Genomic DNA, 21,607 nt, shown 5'->3' on the forward strand with positions numbered 1-21,607 from the left:
AAAAATGCCTCGACAATGTTGTCATCTCAAGATTAATTACTGCAAGATAAATTGATACTTACCAGAGAAGGCTGCAGTGTGTGTGGCTCAATATAATATAGAAAGCGCAGGGGAAGAGTTAATAAAAAGAAAGTTAATTTAGCCTTTGCTAAAGCAGGGCTAGACTAGAATCCTGATGAGTGGGATGCCACTGACTTTTCCGATTCTGGCGAAGAGTCTTGTGAAAACAATGGTGGTCAGGGCGAGGCAGACGAACAGAAAAGTATTCATGCACAGCCCATATATAGATCAAAGATACAACAAGTACCCCAATACCCCCTGGGGATAGCAGCCATGGACTCTCTAGAGGACTATACTCAACAGGAATTAAATTATATCACAGATTTAGGCAGTGAACTGGGGAAACATTGCTTACGTGGATAATGTGATTATTTGACACAGGAGCATCTGGAGTGATGCTGGACATCGCAGCGGAAGCTGTGAATCCAAAAAAGTTCATCGGTCAGCACTACACCATCACATGGTTGGGTGGAAAGCAAACCCTGCAGTGCAGACTAATGTTCAAATGAAAATAGGGAGAATGTCAAAAAGAGAATACACTGTTTTGATTGTGCCCTTCTTAGAGTATATTGTTGGAATTAACATTCTGAAGGGAATTACTTTATATCTGGAGGATGGGTGTTATCAATTTGAATCAAAGAGATACATTTCAGCGGTAGCAGTGAGAGTGGGTCATCTGAAGATACCCCAGTGAAGGTGCCCCCAGCCACCAAGGTGGTTCATTTGAAACAGTGCTGAATCCCGGAAGGGCATGAGGAGATAAGTAAGACCATACAGGATCTGGTAGAGGCAGGTGCGGTGGCTCCAGTCACCACTTGGTGGAACAATCCGATGTTGCCCATGCACAAACCGGATGGGAGGTATATAATGATGATCGATTATCGAGAATTGAACAAATATACACCCCCTATGACTGCTGCTGTCCCCAACACCATCACTTTGATTAAAAAGAGACAAAGATATAAAGGGACCTGATATGCAACCATTGATATTGCTAATGCATTCTTCTCCATACCATTGGCCCTCTGACAGCCAGGAGCAATTTTCTTTTTCGCACTGTGGACGACAATTTAAAAAGTTACGTTTGCCTATGGGGTATGTACACAGCCCATCATCTGTCACAAGCTGGTGGCAGAACACCTGGATGAAGTGCCTGTCATTCCAGGAATGCAGTTGTCTCATCATATTGATGATGTGATGATTCAGGGAGAAACACAAGGTTGTGGAACTGTTGCAAAGTAAAGGGAGGATGATCAAGCCAGATAAGCCCCAAGGACCATCTCAAAATGTGAAGTTTCTGGGAATTCAGTGGATTCAGGGATATAGGGAGGTGTTGCCACAGGTAAGATAAAAAATATTAGAATTTGCCACACCCCATAATATACAGGAGGCTCAGTGATTCATTGGATTGTTTGGCTTTTGGAAACAGCATATCCCTCACTTGAGTCAGATTTTGGCCCCTTTGTACAAAGTGACTCGAAAGAAACATCAGTTGGAATAGGGAGAGCAGCAGCAGCGTGCATTTGAATAGGCAAAGGAGGTGATTCAACATGCTCTAGACTTATGGCCAGTACAGGAAGGAAATATTGAATTACATGTAACCGTTCAGGGGCAATATGCAAATTGGAGTATGTGGCAAAAACAGGGAACAAAGAGGGTGCCCCTGGGATCCAGGACCAAAAAGTTACCAGATGCTGGAGAGTGATATACTCCCATTGAGAAACCGTTACTAGCATATTACTGGGCTCTTGTGGATACTAATCAAATTAACCTAGGGCATAATGTGATTCTGAGACCCAAGATCCTAATAATGCAGTGGGTGATGAGTTCACCTAAAACTCACTGAATTAGATGTGTACAGGAAGCAAGTGTCTATTAAATGGAAACAGTACATACAGGACAGGGCCCAAGTGGGACGAGCAGTAACAGCGGCCCTGCATGAACAGGTGGCACTGGCCCACATGCAGGATGATAAGATGGTGCAGGAGGTGCCAGAGGTAAAGGAGTCACCCGTGAGGTAGGTGGAGCCATTTGAATCCTTGTCCTCTGAGGATAGGTAGCATGTAGGGATCACCAATGGTTCAGCCAAGTATGTGGTGGCCAAGAGACATTGGAAGGCATTGTCGTATAATCCTGTAACTAAGAAGCTGCTTTTCACTACAGGAGAAGGGAAGAGTAATACATATGCAGAATTGAATGCTGTATATCAAGCTTTAAAACAAGAATTACCTGGGAAATGTCACTTTTATACTGATTCTTGGTCTACTGCCAATGGGCTTCCCACGTGGCATGCACATAACTCTCAAATACATTCCAAGAAGGTGTGAGGCAAATAATTGTGGCAGGAAATTTTGGAAATGCTAGAGAAAAGTACCGTTACTGTATATTATGTAGATGCCCACTGTCCAACCGATTCACTAGAATGATGGTTAAATTCCTTTGCAGATGACAAAGCCAAAATCTCTGAGGTAGAAGTGGTGACACAGGAATCTGACTTGGAGGGGATGGCTAAGTGGGCTCACCAAAAAATGCAGACACCTGGGAGAGAAGGCCACTAACAGGTAGGCAGAGATTAGAGGGATGCACATTCCCCTAGACTTGATCAAAACTGTGATTACGAAATGTTCTATTTGTCAACACATGAAACAGAGATCTGTTCCACAGACTGTCAGAGATCAGTTAGGGAGAGGAAAGCTGCCAGGGCAGATATGGCAGATTAATTACCGTGGGCCGCTACCAAATAGTCGCAGGTGTCAATATGCCTGCACAGTCTTAGTTACTTATTCTGGATATCTGATTGTGTTCCCAAGCAAACATGCTACTCAATTCAACACTCTACAAATGCTGGACTTGTTAATGTTGTATTATGGAGTCCCACTGCAAGTCCAGAGTGACAATGGGTGACATTTTAAAATAAATTGGTGAAAGACTATTGTTCACAACAAAATTTAGAGCAGCTATGTCATATTCCATACTACCCAGAGGCTGAAGGATTCATTGAGAGAATGAATGGTTTGCTGAAACCCAGCTAAGGAAGTTAGACAATGGGACTTTGAGAAATTGGAGAGATCCTTAAAACGAGGCCCTCCAAATTTAAAATAATAGACCTTTGATGAATGCAGAGACTTCTTTAATGTGAATACAACTGCATACAGCAACCAATGCCATTATGTATTGGGAGACAAAGACCGGAGCTTTATCTCCATACTGAGCAACACCAGAATCTGCAGGGCTTGATTTGCATGCTTTGAACATGTACGGATTGAAACCAAGAGACATTGCCTTGATTGAATCAGGTGTTGGGATACAAATTCCTCTGGAGCATTTCAGATTGATTGCTCCTCAATCTGAGCTTGCACTCAAAGGTATTCAGGTCTTGGAGGGAGTGATTGATGCAGATTACCAAGAAGAAATCAAAACAGTTTTACTGAACAGTGGGGATGCTGATTTGATAATGCAACTTGGAAACAGAATTGCTCAAATTGCAATCATTCCAGTGTATGGAGGAATAGTTAAAAAAGGGACTGTCCCAGCCCTTCTTGCAGTGTGTGGGGAGGAAGGTTTTGGCTCAACTGACAAAAATCCTGGTGCTAAGGTGTGGGTAGAATCCCCAAATAATCCTCCTGAACCATCAGAAATCATAACAAAATGCAAAGACAATCTTTTGTTAGTTATGAAACCAGGACATGAGAAGTGGGAGTATATACCAGCTGATAAATGTTATTTGCAAAAATGATCATACTTGTCTCTTTTACAGATTATACTACGAGATGTCTATGTGCTAGCTGTTCTGAGTGGAGCATGTGTGGCCAGGTCCGACTGGGGTCGGGAGGGGCCGAAAGCCCCCTGCTCCGAACTGATTCACAGACAGTGCTGATTGACACTTTTGCTGCACCAAGTGAAGAATGTATGGATTTATCTGGCACAAACCGTGGTGAACAGGTCGGATTTCTGAATGACAAATATGAAAAGTACTGTTGATGTGATTTCCACTTGCCTGGTGGCTATCCCAACTCCCACCAGTGTTCTGTTGCTAACAAATATTCAATGACACCAATGCTGATAGAGCAGTGGAAGAAAGTGACCTACGTACTCATTTGTCTTCGATTGAGTACTGTTGGTTTTGCCAAGAAACAACAAATGACAGATGGAATAACCTAACACAGGTGATCACTTACAATATTACTGCCGGTGATGTCTGCTAAAACTTAACATATGACACAAAATCGGAAAGTGTGCTCAAATGCACCTTGAAGCATCAAAAGAGTCTTCTCAAGAGATCCTATGGGAACAACGAGTATTATGTCAACAAAGTAGCAATAAAATGTGTAGAAATGTCAATAACAGCATTTCAGTTATTATCTAAGTCAGAATATGTCTTTCTATATTATGAATTCTAGGAGGATTAGCTGTTTACAATACCTGAGTTATTAACAAACTAGCATGTTTGATGGTCAAAATTATTAATAATACTTCTATTGCTTTAGCAAAGCTATTACTAGATATACAAGGGACTAGAAAAGCTGCTTTGCAAAACAGGGCAGCCATTGACTACTTACTATGGAAGCACAACTATGTTTGCTCAGAATTTTAAGGAATGTGTTGTTTTACCCTGTCAGATCATTCTAAATCTATCCAATCTCACATTGAAGTATGGCATGAATTGGTGACAGAAGTGAAGCAAGAGGTAGACAAAGGATGGTGGGATTGGTTATTTAGCTGGCTGCCTGATTTTGGTCAACTTGGTTCTATTTTAGGTGGAATACTTGTAGTAATTTGTATTATAATAATGCTATGTTGCTGTATACAAAGCATACCTAACATAATAACTATGTTTAGACCAAATAAGGTTACTTTTGGACCAGTATCATATGAGAGTCACTGGTCAAAGGGTAGAGTGTAATGCTATGTGTATTTGACCACAGACTCTATCTCTATCATTGACTCAATGTTGTGCCTAGTTTCAGGTGCCATTACAGCAGTGGCGCAGGATTTTTCCACACTGAGCTTTTTTTCCACACTGAACATGTTTTCGTTCCTCTCACCAGAGCAGGGTCACACAGTGCTAAAACATTTTATGGGGGATGTGGATGTGATAAGAATATACCAGCCTGGGAATGTTTTCATCAAGGAAAAGTACAGCTTGTCTCTGGAATGCCCAGTGTGGCAGCGCCCATTCCTTTGCGTGTTCCCAACACAGACCTAGTACAGCCATCGCTTGAATTTCATAACCGAAGAGAGGGGTTTACTAGAATCTTCCTTTTGAGTTGGTTTAAGGTATAAAAGACAGAGAAGCTTGGCACTGAGGAAGGAGCTTGCCTGAGAGTGGATGCACTGCTCAGGAGTCCCATTTGGGGACAGTCTACTTCCTCAGCCATTCAAGGTTCCTCTGCTTGGAGCTGGCAAAGATGAAGGATTTAACCCCAGGGTGATCTATTTCAATTCTAAATAGTTAGCATGTATATATATATATATAGGCAAAAAACAAAGGAGAACTCTGGGAAGTTCCCAATTTTAGGTGGAGAGCTGCTCTAGTAAGGAGCACCCTGCAACACCAGCGACACTCTAGATTTGCTCACCTCAAATGTCTGCTTATCTAGCAAAGTCTTTAAGCATAGTATTAGCACAGTGCTATCCTCGCCGAGCTAGATAATGACAAAGTCTTTTGCCATTTGTACAGCAAAATCTTTAAGCAGAGGATTGACATAGTGTCATCCTTGCCGAGCTGTAAAATGACAAAAGCCATTTACCACTCCAGGCACAGTATTACAGCTTTGGACTGGTCAAATACCGTCCAAGCCAACCTGGAATGAGTAAAGCAACCCCTCACACGTGTTTCGCTCTCATTAGAGCTCTTCAGAGGGGTATAGCTTTGTCCAGACACAAGGGATCACCCAGTATAAGTCAAACCAAAACCCTTTCAGGGATAGAGCGACGCATAAATTATGCAAAAAACAAAGGAGAACTCTGGGAAGTTCCCAATTTTAGGTGGAGAGCTGCTCTAGTAAGGAGCACCCTGCAACACCAGCGACACTCTAGATTTGCTCACCTCAAATGTCTGCTTATCTAGCAAAGTCTTTAAGCATAGGATTAGCACAGTGCTATCCTCGCCGAGCTAGATAATGACAAAGTCTTTTACCATTTGTACAGCAAAATCTTTAAGCATAGGATTGACATAGTGTCATCCTTGCCGAGCTGTAAAATGACAAAAGCCATTTACCACTCCAGGCACAGTATTACAGCTTTGGACTGGTCAAATACCATATTTCACTGCATATATTCAATTAAGTATTGCACATTTTGGCATATGCAGGTGTTTCACTGCATTTGAGTTAAATGCTTATGTTCATATATTTGTGTGCTTTTTTCTTTTATATCTGGGACGTGCCTTAATAAATTCATTACTCAGACTAAGAGTGCTGCATTCTTTGGCATCTTTTCCTCTTAGTTTAAAGCAGAGCAACACTGGAGGTGAGTGCTGGGATGATGTTTTTGCAGGACTGGAATGAGCCCAAGTGCCAATGTAGATTCATCTGGTGGCATTTATGCTGGAAGCAATGGTTATGCCAGAAAGTGTGTGTCCTGCACGGAATGTTCTAAACAACCTGAGGAAAATCAAGTATTACATCTAATGGATATGAGGCATTGCAGGTGCAAACGGCAGTAGGAAACAATTAACACAGTGTAGTGGAACGCCAAGTGCAAGATGGCACAGTTCAATGGGTCACAGTGGATATCGTTACTTGCCCAAAAGGTACATGAGAAATCTTCAGGTGCAAAAACAGACTAAACTTGCATGGTAACAGTACAGGAGGTTCAATGGATCAAACATTCTGGAAAGGGAGCCATGGAGTGCTCAAGACAGGGAGGCACCACAAGGGAAGGATGACATGAGCATGGTTGTAAAAGCTACCACACAAAGGGCACACAGTAGAGTTGTGATATAGGGTACCTTTCCTTTGATTTCTTTGTGGTCAAAGTCTTGCTTCGCTGTTGGCTGATTTGTCTGCTACAGGTGGGTAAATGCTTTTAGGATGGCTGGGTCTTCGATAATGATTTACCCATACTTGTCCTGTGAGGTTATGTTCGATTTCCCTGTTGTCTGGGAGTGGAGTCAAGCAGTGTGCTTTCGCTGGATCCTGCTGCAGTGGAATAGGAGGGTTTTACCCTGGGCAATTTCTGCAAAGCTGTTCTGTGAAGCCGTAGATATTGCAGCATTTAGGAACTACACATTAGTTTGTAGGGTGGGGAGAGAAGCCACAGTTGCAAAAGACCTGATTGGTACAACCCTCTTTTACATGGGTGAATTGTCTACCTTTCCTACGGAAAAATGGTTGTCCACGATAATACAGATAGCCAATGGAGAAGGTATTGAGTATATGACAGTATCCTCCTATGCCATGTTCATCTTTTAAACTTACTAGGTAAGCCAGGTCAAGGGTCGACTGCAGGACACCAGGGGCACATTGGCAGAAGGTTCAGGTTGTTTCTGAAGTCCCTTGACTGGTGCTTCCTCCCGGTCCATTTACAGTCCTGAGTGGGCTGCTTTTCAGGTTGTCTAAAGTCAGATGACCAATACCCAGCGTAGTGGTACGGTTCAGCTACTGCAAGGTGCAGTGCCACCACTCTTTACAAACTGGCAGGGTTTATCCTTGCGGTCTGTGGTGTGAAGTTCGGTCCAGTTGTGGCATCTGATTCTGGAATTAGTGGCCAGTCACTGAAGTGGACTTCACTGGCTTGTTGATTACTTGTGGATTTAGAGCGATACCTCCATTCTGGAGGGGGTTCTTTGGCAATTTCTGAAGCCTGGAGGTCCTCTGGGGATCGTTATAGTTTTTCTAGTTGTCCAGCAGGTCCTCAGCTGCAATTTTTGGGGCCTGGGTGCAGAAGGCAGGGTTTGGCACCTGTTCTTTGTGCAGGTGGTCCACAGTTCTCATGCCTTTGGCTCTTCTTGTTTCTGGTCTTCTTCTGTCCTTTGAATCTGAATCTTTGGTCTAGGGATGCCCCATAAGTACTGTATTTAGTGGAGATTTTAGGAGGAACCGGGCAGTGTACAATGGACCAGCTAACTTAGGGTAGCTACACCCACTAAGTGACCACTTCCAATGGGCAGAGGTTACTTCCCTACACCTGATTGGCTATTTTCTTTCCATCCAAGATGGAGGAAAATTAAATGGAGAGTCCCCCTCGCATGCAACACCTTAGGGGTGGTGCATGCTAGGTAGGACCACTTCTCCTGCCCTTTCTTTGAGTTTCCTGCTGTTGGTCCCGCCAAAAGTGGGGGTTTGCAATAGGGGCAGCCATCTGCTGCTAGCAGCAGGCCTGGAGGTTTATTTTTGAAGGCAGTGAGCCCTTTCAAGATGGCCAACAGGGCAGTACATATTTCTGAGGGAGGGGTTATTAGCACCTTCATCCATGAAGAGCCTTGTTCGGCATCCCAGAGGCCCTCACCTCAAGGGTGCAGATTTGTGCCTGGCAGTGGCACCACAAGGAAAGGATCAGGACCAGTGAGCAACCATGCCAGGGTAGTTAGCTTTTGCAGGAAACACCTCTAAGGTGACTCCTGGGTACATTAGACAATAAATCCAACATTGCTACCAATTTGGATTTGTCATTCTGAGTTGTTTGAGACCAAACAACCCAGGGATCAGAGTAGCCATCATGAAGCTGTGAAACTCGTATTGACCAGTGTCCAGCACATTTATTAAAATGGCTGCTCTGTTCACTCACTATGTCCCAGGTTTGACGAGGACACAGTGGAAGCATATTGCTCATGCAGCTATGCCCTCACATTCAGTATAGGGCACTCTGTCTTAGGGCTGGAAGGCCTGCCAGAGGGGTGTCTTACCCAAAGTGCATGCAGTGTATAGGGGACAGGGCACACAGGCAGTGCCATGTCGAGTTTGTGCTTTAGGTTTGCACCAGAACACTCATCCTACAATAGGAGGACTGGGTGCATTTGGATGTACGGCCCTAGAGGGTGACATAATGAGTGCAGCTAGCATCATGGGCCTACCCTTAGTACCTCATGCCCTCAATACCTAGGAACAATTGACTAGGGAATTATAGTAGCAGCTAAAGGTGTTGCCAATTGTGCCAATGCATCACAATAGTTTAGGGAAAGAGCTCTGGCCTAGTTAGCAGGGGCCCTGGGCACTAACAATGTCTAGGCTGCATCACATACTAGGCAAAAAGTGGGGGCTAACCATTTCCAAAAGAGGCCTTTTCTCACATTGGGCATCCCCTTCCCTCCATTACATTTCCTTATGAACACTAAATTCCATTTGAGTTTACCCATTGACGCAATGACACATTTTTGTGGATTTTCTTTTTATTGGTGTTCAGTTTGAGTCTCTGTTGGAAATGTCCCTCTCTGAAGGGTCACCCCAAATGTTTTGCCTTCCTCCTCCTCTTTTTCTGACCTAATTTTTGTTGGCTTTAGGAGTCTGGGCACTTTACCACTGCTAACCAGTTCTAAAGTGCATGTGCTGTTTCCCTAAAACATGGTAACATTGGCTCATACCCAATTGGCATAATTAATTGACCTATAAATCCCTAGTAAAGAGCACTAGATGTGCCCAGGGACTGTAGGTTAAATGCTACTAGTGGGCCTGCAGCATTGATTGTGTCTTCCGCATAATTAGCCCCTTTCCCCATGTCCCAGGCCTGCCATTGCAAGGCCTGTGTGTGCAGTTTCACCAGTTTCACTGCAACTTCGGCTTGGCATTTAAAACTACTTGCCAAGCCTTAACCTCCCCCTTCCCTCTATATATACGTCACCCCTAAGATAGGCCCTAGGTATCTCATTAGGGAAGGGTGCTATGTAAGTGAAAGGCAGGACATGTACCTATGTGCTTTAAATGTCCTGGTTGTGAAAAACTCACAAATGCATTTGTCATTACTGTGAGGCCTGCTCCTCTCTTAGGCCAGCATTAGGACTGCCCTGATTTACTTTTAAGTGATTGATTCTGATCTGAAAGCATAGCCCTGTCATGTTTTGTATAGCCAGAATTTTAATAGAAAATCCTGCTTACTGGGGAAGTTGGATTTAATATTACTATTTTGGAAAGGCCAATTTTAGAAAGTGTGCATTTCTCTACAATTACTGCCTTCTGTGCCTTACAGCCTGTCTCCAATCCATGTCTGGGATGTGCTGGTTGACAGCTCTCCTTGTGCATTCCACCCAGACAGCCATAAACACAGGACACTCAGCCACATCAGCATTCATCTGCATACTGAATGGGACTCCCTGGGCAAGAAGGGTGGAGGGGCTCTCACTTATCAAAGGCCAGTGGCCTGACCCCACACAAAGCACTGATAACCCCCCATGGGGATTCTGGCAAACATATTTTTAGGGCACGTTTTAAGAAAATGCTCCATGCTTCTGCACAAACTACATGTCTATGGAACTGTGCACTGCTGGGCAGTATGGTCAGCACCCAAAAGTTCCTACAAACCATTCTTTATTCATTTTGTGTTTGATTTGAGCCTAACAAGGCACTCAGACTTTACATATACTTTCATAGAGCAACAAAATATAACAATTAGAATAAAACTATTACCATAACCATATTCTAACATGCAAATCCCCCAGCTCCGTCATATTGCCCGTAGCTTCCCTTAGAGTGAACATCACCTAATATATATAATGGATATAGTAAATAAATAATCAAATAATCAAAATACTGTATAACTTTATCCAAAACATAACACATCAAAAACAGCAATGTACCAATGAAATTAAATGTTTTAAGAAAACATCAAAATGTCCAGTATTACCTCTAGAAGTACCACTAGCAGTTAATATAGTTAACAGTCTGCTTCTTTGCTCCACCTATTATTTACCATCTCCGAAAATGTGTCCACCATGTAGTGTAGTTTGATATTGCTACATTCCAACAGTAGAGATAACATTTCTTGAGTATGTCAAACCTGAAGCTCTCTAAAAACCAGTAATAGAATATTTTTCCTTTCGGTTTTAAAAGCATTACAAAAGATCAAAATATGACATAGGTTTAAAGTGCACTGTGTGCAACATGGACAGAGATGTTCTATTTGATGGTCTGTGATGGGACTCACACAGCTGTAGTTTCATTTTATACATGACAGCACCTGACCTATTCTCAACTTCAAAATCTAATGCCAGGCATTTTGTGTTTATGTCTTTTAAATACAGTTGTAACTTGCCTTTAAAATCACTATATATTAAGTGTACAAACTGTAGGATCTTCCTACAGTCTTTAATATCTGCTTGCAAAGACTGATTTTTAAACATATTTTTTTTATCCTATTTTCACTAAAACTCAGCAGCAATTCATTATGGGTAAAATCAGGGCCTGTAAAACATTACATAACTTCAAAGACCAAGGGTCTGCGTCACTCAATTGCATCTGGCATTTTAACAGATATCTAAATGAACCCACTGGGGATGCCCATAATTTCACACCATGGTTTACAATTCTCTGCCACTGTTTATGCTTGATGTTAACAAGGCCTAGTTCCAGTCTAAGAGCATTGTTAATAGACCCTTTGGGAAGATTCAACCAAAGTTACCAGATTACTATTTCTACTGATTAAAGGTATAGTACATCGGATTCCACCATAATTTCAAAGTTGTAAAGCAATAAACACACAATTTTTAGTGTATCCATTTCTTGTATTACCTCAAGAGACTCGTGTTCCAGGGTGGAGTCCAGATTCTTCAGAGACCGAACATAGGCCTTTGCCCTCTGCTCCTGGAAAGCCATACATGCCTTAAATTGTCTTTGAATAGTATACCTACATTTTGATATTCCTTCTTGTTTTTTGGTCATTGGTTCTTATTCACCATTTTAGGTGACCTTGCTTAATCCTTGCTTTTGAAAATATCATTACTTGCGGCATCCCATTTGAAGTGTAAATTGTCGTTGTTAAGGTTCCATTGCTTCTTAACTCAACTTGGGTCCAAGAACCCTCATGTAATTGTATAATCAACTTCAGTAAACCCAGGAGTATATTCCAGTTTAAAGGTTGTTCCCAGTTTACCTTGATTGATCGTACCAAAGTGGTAAATAGGTCTATGTAAGCTGGATAATTTGCTTTGTTTCTTATTGTAACACCATCTTCCACTAACAGTTTCAATGCAAAAACAGCCATCAACAGTTGAATAGTTCCTTCTGAACTTCAGTTGGAATTTTGGGAAGATACCTTCTTTCTCAACCCATGTTTCTAAAACCTGCAGCTGTCACAGTTTCGGGCGGGTCTGATCAGGACTCTAGTTGGGGCACCCCTTGAGGTCACAAAATATCCCAAAGAGGTAGTGTACTGGGGCAGAAGAGCAGCTAAAGGCATACACAGGAAAGGACAGCTATGGACAGGCACAGGAAACAGGAAACTAAAAGCAGAGCAACCTTAGTGTGAACAAACAGGAAACGGATTACTAATGGACAAACACACTGGGGTTACCACTAAGGTTGTACATCGGGTAGGGCTCAGAACTTCCCACAGTAACATGGAATGTCAATGCCTCTGTGCAGAATGCTCTTACATATAGTCACCCCGCAAGCCCCATAGAAAGGAGGAAGCAGAAGTGATTCTGTCTCTAGACCCTTGGAGCACAAACAAGGATTATACTTACATATACAAAACAAGCCCTTGTGGGTCCAGCTGGAAACACAGGTGGCAATTCCTGGAAAAACAGCAATAGCACACTGTCACTGTTAGGCACTAAAGACTACGTATAACACTAGACAAAGGATGTGGGCTGCAATTGCTTCCTGGAAACCCGGATCCAACCCCAGTAGGAAAACACTTATACACAGGTGAAGACTGATAGTACACTTACCAGACACAAATACCCAAGAGGAAATGGAAACAGAAGGAACAAACTAGGAGGCAGAGACAGGAACTAGGAACAGGCTCAGGCTGAAGCAAAGGCAGGAATAGGACTGGGAAACAGAGCACAAGTTCTGGCTGGAACAAGCAGAAACATGAATGGAAAACAGAGAGCAGGCTCTGGCTGAAACAAGCAAGAACAGGACTGGAATACAGAGAGTTGGAACAAGCAGGACTGGGAAACTGAGAGCAGGTTCAGGCTGAAAAAAGGCAGGAACAGGACTGCGAAACAGGGAGCAGGCTCTGGAAGAAACAAACAGGAACAAGGCTAAGAGAAAGGGAGCAGACTCTGGCTGGAACAAGCAGGAACAGCAAAGAAAAACAAAAAAAGCAGGTTCAAGTTGAAACAGAACAGGAACGAGATTGGAACACCATCCGATAAAAGGTCTGGAACACAAAGGAATCGAATTCCAATGCACAACGAGGATCTTGAGGAAATGGCTACTTATAAGCAGTTCCAGGCTGCAGCAAACCCCAGGTGGAATCTCATGACTGGGCTGCACAGGAGAGGTCTCAGGTGTGTGTAGTTTCAGACACTCACAAGTCCTGGAGGAGAGAATCCAGTAAAAAGGAGCAACTGGACTTCTCCCATAGAAAACAATGTATAGCAGAATCCAGGCTTTCCTGACTATCAGGCTGTGCATTATTGGATTTGCAGTCCCAGGAAGTAAGTGTAATTCTACAAAAGAATACCATAGAATACCATAGCAAAATGGGAAACAGACTGGAGTCAGAAAGGGACTCTACATGAGTGTTCAAGGTGATTCCCAGGCTACATGCAGTCCCTTTATAGCGTGCCCTGGAGATGGGATGACAGAGTCGTAACAGCAGCAGGTGTTTTGCATACATTTTACTGGTTATGTACAGGGGGGTTAACATTCTTTAATTATTGTGCACTTCCCTGGACCCCTTTTTAAAAATCGGAACATGAATACTCCCCTTCAAAGAATTTGGTATTCTATTGAGTGAGCTATACATGAACAGCGGAGTCAATACTTGTGCCCACATGTTGGCATTCAGTTTTAGTATGTCTGCTGCCAACCCTTTCGGTTCCTGGGCCCATTAACTCCTTTTATTCTTTATTATAGTTGTTACCTCCTTTACTGGAGGGATTACATTCTTCTCCTCAATACTTATACTCATGGCATCCAGACAACTGTTGCAATCATTCAGCAACACTTTTACATTAATGCCTTCTTTCTTAATACCATGGAGGTCCGTCAGTAACTGAACAAGGCTCAGTCTTTTTAATAGCTCCCATGACTATACCCAATACTTTCCACATAGTTATAACTTTACCACTGCGGAGAGCTGTAATGACTTCCACCCAAAAGGACTCCTTCACTTCAGTCTTTCTAATTTACTTTCTGTAATCACTCCTAAACACCTTAATCTGTCTGTTTCTGGTCCTATGGTTCAATTTATATGCCTCCCGCATTTTCTTATTTACAGCTGTCTTTGTTTTAAATTGTTTGCACTCAGACCATGCTTTAATTTGTCTCCCATCATTATTAATAATATTTCTCAGCCTAACCATATATTATCATATCAACATGACTATTATTACAATCCATATATATATATATATATATATATATATATATATATATATATATATCCCAATCGTTTTTGTTTTTTTTGAATTGCTCGCTTACCCCAGTGATTTGTTTCACATCTGTCTGAATATTGGCCATAATCGGGGAATTTTCTTCTTGGTAAAGATGTCCTAGGCTGTCTTTATACCTCACGCCATCTTTTAGGTGACATCAAAGCTGGAGCATCGCATATCAACAAAACGATGTGGAACCAATTAAAATACTAATCTCAAATGGAAATGTATCACTGCTACGTGCCCTATACATTTATTGGATTTAGGCAACGTGTCAAGGGATATATCTTTAGATGTTATCTTTGATAATTTGGGGGGATGGGAGGGAATGTCAGAATTCTATACTGATATAAAAGCAATGCCGGACCTCCATCAGCAAAGATGTCAACCAACAACAGTATCCTATCATCTATTTCATGTTTTCCATGCTTCTTAGTTTTTCCTAAACATTTCACTACCATATTATCGAAGCATCTCATTTTACTACCTGAAGTCTCCTTATCTGCTATATTCTGAGTTACCGATTTAGGTGAAGGATGAATTGTAACCCAAGTGCTAATAGTGTTGTTATTCAGTGGCATGGGGGAAGCTTCCACAAAGATACCCTCTGACGTATCACCCAATGATGTTACATTTGCCTGATTTTTTAACATTAGAGCCATTCATTTAATTTTCCTCCTGCCTTTCCAAACCATTCCTGAACAATGGTCTGTATGATGGCTTAGCACTGGTGACAAAACACAGGTTGAATAAATCAGAAATCCTTTGATGGCCCCAGTGTAAAAGTTTGTGGAGGATGCGTCGATCCCCCAATACACCCCTCTCAGGTCCTCCTTAAAGCTTACTAAGTACTTTCATTTGCTGTTACAGATGCCACATATATTCTTGATTTTTTGTTCTCCTTGCTGGTGGCACATTAATAACTTAGGAAAATGTCAATGAGCCTGGGGTGTGTAAATGGATTACACATATGAACAACCAAAAATGCTTACTTCGGAGCAAACAAAGCAGTAAAGTGAAGGCCCTGCTGTATAGGAGCATCCTTAGGCAACATTGTGTTCTGCAGAAATAGTCTAATTGTCTGCAAACCAAATCTGAGTCAAATATCACATCAAAAGTACCCTGGCTGGGAAATTCCAACACTTATTCTAAAGCCTGTTCTGACACCTGACATTCTTTTTTAACAACAGATTCTTGTCCTTCCGGAAGACATGCCTAACATCAACTCGCACAGTAAATGGAACATGACCAAAAGGCTTTACAGCTTCCATCAGGAGTGGCTTGCCAGGATTACAGGGGGTGGGGCAAAGGAATTTTAATTAACATAAATAAATAAACTTTCCTCCGTGCCACACCTTGCCGCACCGCTCCTCTCTTCCATCCTGCAGTCCAGACACACGCTCCTAGCCTGCCCTGCAGCCAATCCTGACGTTGCTCAGAGCAGGCTGTCTCTAGCCCGGCAACACAGTTGCCGGGCTGGAGAGAGCCTACTGCGCATGTATGTTTGGCCGGCCCGCGACGGCCAGCCAAACATACATGCACAGTGAGGGGTTGCACAGTGCACTCCCCTCACTGCTCGCCACCCCATGGCCCGCCCCTTTCACAAGGAAGGGACAATAAACATACTTTATTGTCCCTTCCTTGTGAAAGGTTTGCAGCTTCTTCTTCTGGCGGGGGGCGACGCTCCTTCACCCAAACAGAGGAGCCGCCTCTGCCTTCCATATGTCTTAAAAAAAGGTAGCCATTGCCACAATTCAAAAGCACTGAACACGCTCCATGAAAGGAAAATAAAAAAATAAATGGGAGCTCGAGCCCCAGTGAAGATGTGAGGGACCCACGTCATTGTGCAACCCCCAAGAGATGTCCAGGTGTCACACACTTATCTGGAAAATGTGCAACTGTGCTGACGCTGGCAGCAGTTGGTCAACTAGAGTTCAAAGCCGCCCACTTGCCATGCGTGCAGGAACGAGTCCTGCTCCAGTTCATGCTGCAGGTGGCAAAGTTCCATAACAGCTGATGTCAGTCAGGCATGGGACACCAAAGTGGTCTAAAGAGAGCCTAGGGACCTCACAGCAGAATTCAAAGCATTGCAAGAAATGCGGAGAGAAGGACCAGGGTACAAAGATGAAGGAGGAGCCCCATGTGGCACCGGTGCAGGGCAAGAGTCGAAAGGTTAGGAAGGTGATAAAGTGGTCTCTGCAATGTAGGGCATCAGATCCCCAGTCCACAGATAGAACGCTGATCACAGGTCTAGTACAGAGCAGCACTTCCAATGGTAGCAGAACTCTGAAAAAGAGAAAAAGTTGTGCCGGTGCACTGGAAAAGCCACCAGCCATGAAGCATCGTCTAGGTCCCGGACGAGCCAGGAGTCGCAGATTCGTCCTCACAACCTTAGGATTCCCAGGTAACCAGAGATAAAGATGCACAACACTGCCCCCCACACCCAGGAGCCTCAGCCTTTTCCCGGATAAGCCAGGGTATGAAGGCCCATCCCCATATGTTTTGCGATGTTGACTTGTGCACCCAAAGTGGCTAGGGTATATCCAGACGTGGGTCCCTTGCTCGCTGCACCAGTGGATTCAAGCTAGTCTGACTGATGAAGGGTGATACCCTGAAACCAGTCCCAGGATGCTTGTTTCCTGTCCAGGGAGGACCTGGCCTGGCAGTTCGGGCTGAACTGATCCCATGGGAATAGGGTCAAGACTGATTTTTATATGGATGGGTCAAAAACTGGGGTGACATGGTGAGCAAAATAACGATGGATTAAAATTAAACCCAGATCTGGGACTGGGGGTGAGTGTTTGTAAAGTTTCAACACTCCATCCATCATTTTATTTTGTTTCGTGATGTTGCCTTGAGGGCCCATCCCCATAGGCAGGAGAGAAACGAGACTGACACCATAGCAGTATTGTCATCTACCACCCTTTGGAAGCATAGCCTGGCTCTGGGCAAGACAGAGTGACGCAGGCCCAGCCTTTCAGAAGTTGCTGCAAATCACCCTAGTCTCACCGCAGCCTGGCTCTGGACAAGCCAGACATATGCTAGACCAGCTCTTCTTAGATCAGACAGCACTTCAGCCCTCAAAGATCAACCTACACTTGATCTTCTTAGGTAAAAGGCAAATAAGCGATGGCCTGAAAGGTGCCAGATTTATTGCTGCACAAACCTTGGCTGACTCAGGCCAGTGTTGTCTTTTCTACGACTGCTCACAGCCATTTTGTCTCTTATCCAGACTCTTCACAGGAGCCCAACAGGAGTCACTGCAAAAGAGACCCTGGTGTCTGGTTTCCTCTCTGTTCCAAAGTTCTCAGCAGCCGCCTCATTAAGCATTCATTAACATACTCAGGTTGCCCTGTTTCTAGTTTTTGCCTGCCAAGCCCCTTTTTTTCCACTGTGTCCAACCTGTTGTTTGGAACCTGTGAGAGGCAGGGAATTCAGGGCATCAGGCCAGGCTGCCCTGGACAGCGCCCTGGCAGCAAGTGGCTGGCACTTCGCCTTCACTTAGCCAGGACCCGGCTGCTCTGTGGTTAAGGCCAACAGGTAAGACCATTTGGGGATGGGTGAGCAGGGCAAAGAAGGAAAAGGACTCTGTCTTTTTCTTCTTGCCCAGTGAAGGCAAAGACAGTGTCCACTTCACCTGTTCTGCCACTGGTAGATGTCCGCCCTTGTGTCTCTCTCCCTCTCTCTCTCTCCTTCCTTCCTTCTCTATCTCACTCCACACTGCTTTCTGAAAACCATGACTCCAGGAAACAGCTCTCACAAACATTTTTCTCTCCTTTTCTTCATCTGTTCCCCTGTGAAATGCATCCAAATAGAAAGAAACACATTGCTAAAAAAACAAATTTCCTGATAGTTTTCTCTTCAAAAAGTACCGCCTCAGGCACTGATAAAAGGAAAAAAAAAATGCCTACAGATGTATAAAAATAAATAAACAATTAAATAAAACAAGACACGCCTATGTCAAAGTGTTCAGGTTGGTTTTATCTACACACAAACACAGAAGCACCATGTTACAGAGTTTGCCAGTGAAGCGCCACTTTTGTTTTCTCGTCGTTGTTTCAACAACATTGTTTATCATAGGTGGGGAAGTGCACCATTCCTGGAGATACTGCAATACCAGGTTGATGCATGGACTGGACAGCACAAGCTTCTATTACATCTCCATGCTACAAAAATCTATTTAATGTATGGTTCCCAAATAGAGGATGTATCAGATATTAAACTGACATTGACAGATTTTTTTGTTGTTGTTTCAACAGGCTTTATTTAAGCATTATATAGATTTACAGGAGCCAATGCTTTAAGGTGGCATCATTTTTTACTTTGCAGCTATGAGAGAGACACAGCTCCTTCATGTTCAAAGTTACCATCGAGAAACTAGTAAGCTTATTTGACAGAATTTAATGTTATGTGTTGATATTAACATATTTTGACCATTTATTTTGTTTCCAGTTTTTTGTAACCCAATCTTGATGTTTATTTTAGCATCTACAAAAACATAGATTTGCACTTTATCCAGAGCCATTTTAAAAAATTCATCAGTGGATATGTCTTTGTGTTTGAAAAGTTTAGGATTCCTTGTGCCACAGACTCTTTAACGTAATTTAGGATTCTCCATAATATTATATTTTTCCTTTTGTACAAATCATTCATATCCGATGCAATATCAATCAACAATAGTGATTGACCAGTAAGTTTTGAAATCAGTTTTTCAATGTTTTTCCATACTTCTTGAGCATAAATACAGTTCCATAAGAAGTGTAAGATACGCTCTTCACTTGCACATGTGGACCTTGGACATTTGGCGTGTTTTGCAAGATTTCTTCTGTGTTGAAAGGATTTGACTGGACGACAAGCAGTTACTGCCATCCACGCAATGATTTTTGGCAGTTTGTAAGTTTTATGTTGTTCACCTGTGCCAATACCTTTTTTTGATTATTTTGTGACAAATTATTCACTGTGTGCAAAGAGTCCGAGTTCTTAAGAGTTTGTTTTAAAGATTTCTTTTTCCAGGCAAGATTGAAGGTCAATGTCTTTCTCTACAATATTCTAAAAATGTTTTAATGCTTCAAAAAACGCAGGGGTCATAAAGCAATGTTGTTTGTTGTTTACAAATATATACAGGCCAAACTTTTAAAACAATAGTCCATTAGAATACACGATGCAGTCAGCAACAAAATTTGTTTTGTTTTCAATAACCTGTAAACATAACTGGCAGTACTTTGAAAATAAGAATATTCTCAGATTAGGAGCATCTTTACCCCCTTTGTATTTTGGTTTGTACATAGTGTCTCTTTTTAATTTTTCCATTCTAGAGTTCCAAATAAAAGTGAAGACCATCTTTTGTAAATTATTTGATATTTAAGGAGAAAAAACCACTGCAAGGTACAAGAGAATTAGCCAACTGACACATTCAACAATAAGGACCTCATTCCGAGTGTGGTGGTCTTATGACCTCCACACTTGGGGTGGCGGTGAGGACAACCACCTATACGGCGGTCCAATCGCCACATACCAAAACTGGTGGTCCAACCGCCAGTGAGCCGCCAACTCCCCAGGATCTTGGATCCTGGCAGTCTGGAAGTGGCGAAGATCCTAATCCGCCATGGCAGTGCTGCCCTGAGGATTACGACCTCATTCTCCACAAGCCTTTTCATGGCGGTAACACTGCCATGAAGAGGCTGATGGGGAATAGGTGCAGGGGGCCTCCTGCACTGCCCATGCACTTGGCCTACAGTGAACATTGCAAGGGTGCTGGTGTACTGGAGACAATGCTGTAGCCTGTCTCCTGCAAGGCCGGCAGGTGGAAATTCAGGTTTCCACCCACCGACCTAGCTGGAAACTCGCAGTGACACCGGCAGGGACGTCACCTCATAGGCGGCGGCCACCCTGTCGGGAGTTTGGCAGAGGGGCTTTTCTGTTTGCCAAACCCGAAATTAGGCCCTGAGTATTTTCCCTTTCATAGTCACATTTCTCAGTTTCCAAAAGTCCATTGTTCTCCGCATTTCTTCTCTGACTGGAGACCCGTTCTGTTCACTAGAGGTATCTGAGCTAAAATAAACTCCTATTTTTATTATTTTTGCTGTCTTTGTTGAAGCATTTATTTTGGCCAGGTTATCCCACTGATCAAGTGTCAAACATGTTGATTTTTTGGTATTTATTCTGAGGCCTGAGGCCGCAGAAAATTCAAAAGTGTGCTGCATAACTCTGTTTACTTCTTGTACATCATTACAAAATGTTGTTACATCATCTATGTAACCAATGCGTTTTACTCTTTTCTTGTTTCCTCCTGGAGCAAATTTACCTTTGATGTCATTATACTTCCTGATAGTGCTTAGAAGGGGCTCAATCACGCATATAAAATGGAGGTAGCCCTGTCTGACTCCGGACTTTATTGGAATTTTCAGAGAGAGAAGTACTTTAATAAACATTTGACTTGAAGCATTTTTATACAATGATTGAATAGATACAAGGAAGGATTTAGGGATGCCCATTGTGTCTAAATTGTTTAATCAAGCATTCATGTGAAACATTATTGAATGCTTTCTGCAAGTCTAATGAAAGGTCTTCCAATGACTGATCATGCTCAATTGATGGTTTATAGTTTCTCTAATTGTTATGAAACTGTCTCACACTTTCCTGTTAGCACATGACTGATATTTGTAGATAATAGATTTTAACATGCTTTTGAACCTGTTGGTTATAACTTTAGTTAGTAGTTTACCATCCACATTTAGCAGGGAAATCGGGCATCCGTTTTTTTATGTTTGCTTTTTTACCTCTCTTATGTATAAGGGTAATAACTCCCTTAGAAAATGACTTAGGGAATTCATTCTTTGTTATACATTCTTTCAGAAATTCCATAAAGTTGGCCATTCTTTTTTTAAAGACTTCCCAAAGGAGCCCCTCTTTCCCGGGGAGGATAGAGAAGAATATTGGGAGAGATCTTCTAAAAACTCTTCTTTATCAAATGGACTTTCTAGAAAAACATTTTCTTCTTCAGGTAAAACATTAGAAATTGATCCAAGAAATTTAGAGCATTGTTCTTTTGATATTGAGTTTGAT

At 42.6% G+C, this 21,607-nt stretch overlaps 1 pseudogene; it reads right to left on the reverse strand.

The window, feature by feature from the left end:
* Positions 1-18,625: 18,625 nt before the first annotated feature.
* Positions 18,626-18,806, reverse strand: LOC138297631 (U2 spliceosomal RNA; annotated as a pseudogene).
* Positions 18,807-21,607: the final 2,801 nt, after the last annotated feature.

The sequence above is a fragment of the Pleurodeles waltl genome, chromosome 5, assembly GCF_031143425.1.
Source record: "Pleurodeles waltl isolate 20211129_DDA chromosome 5, aPleWal1.hap1.20221129, whole genome shotgun sequence".
Classification (NCBI taxonomy): Eukaryota; Metazoa; Chordata; class Amphibia; order Caudata; family Salamandridae; genus Pleurodeles; species Pleurodeles waltl.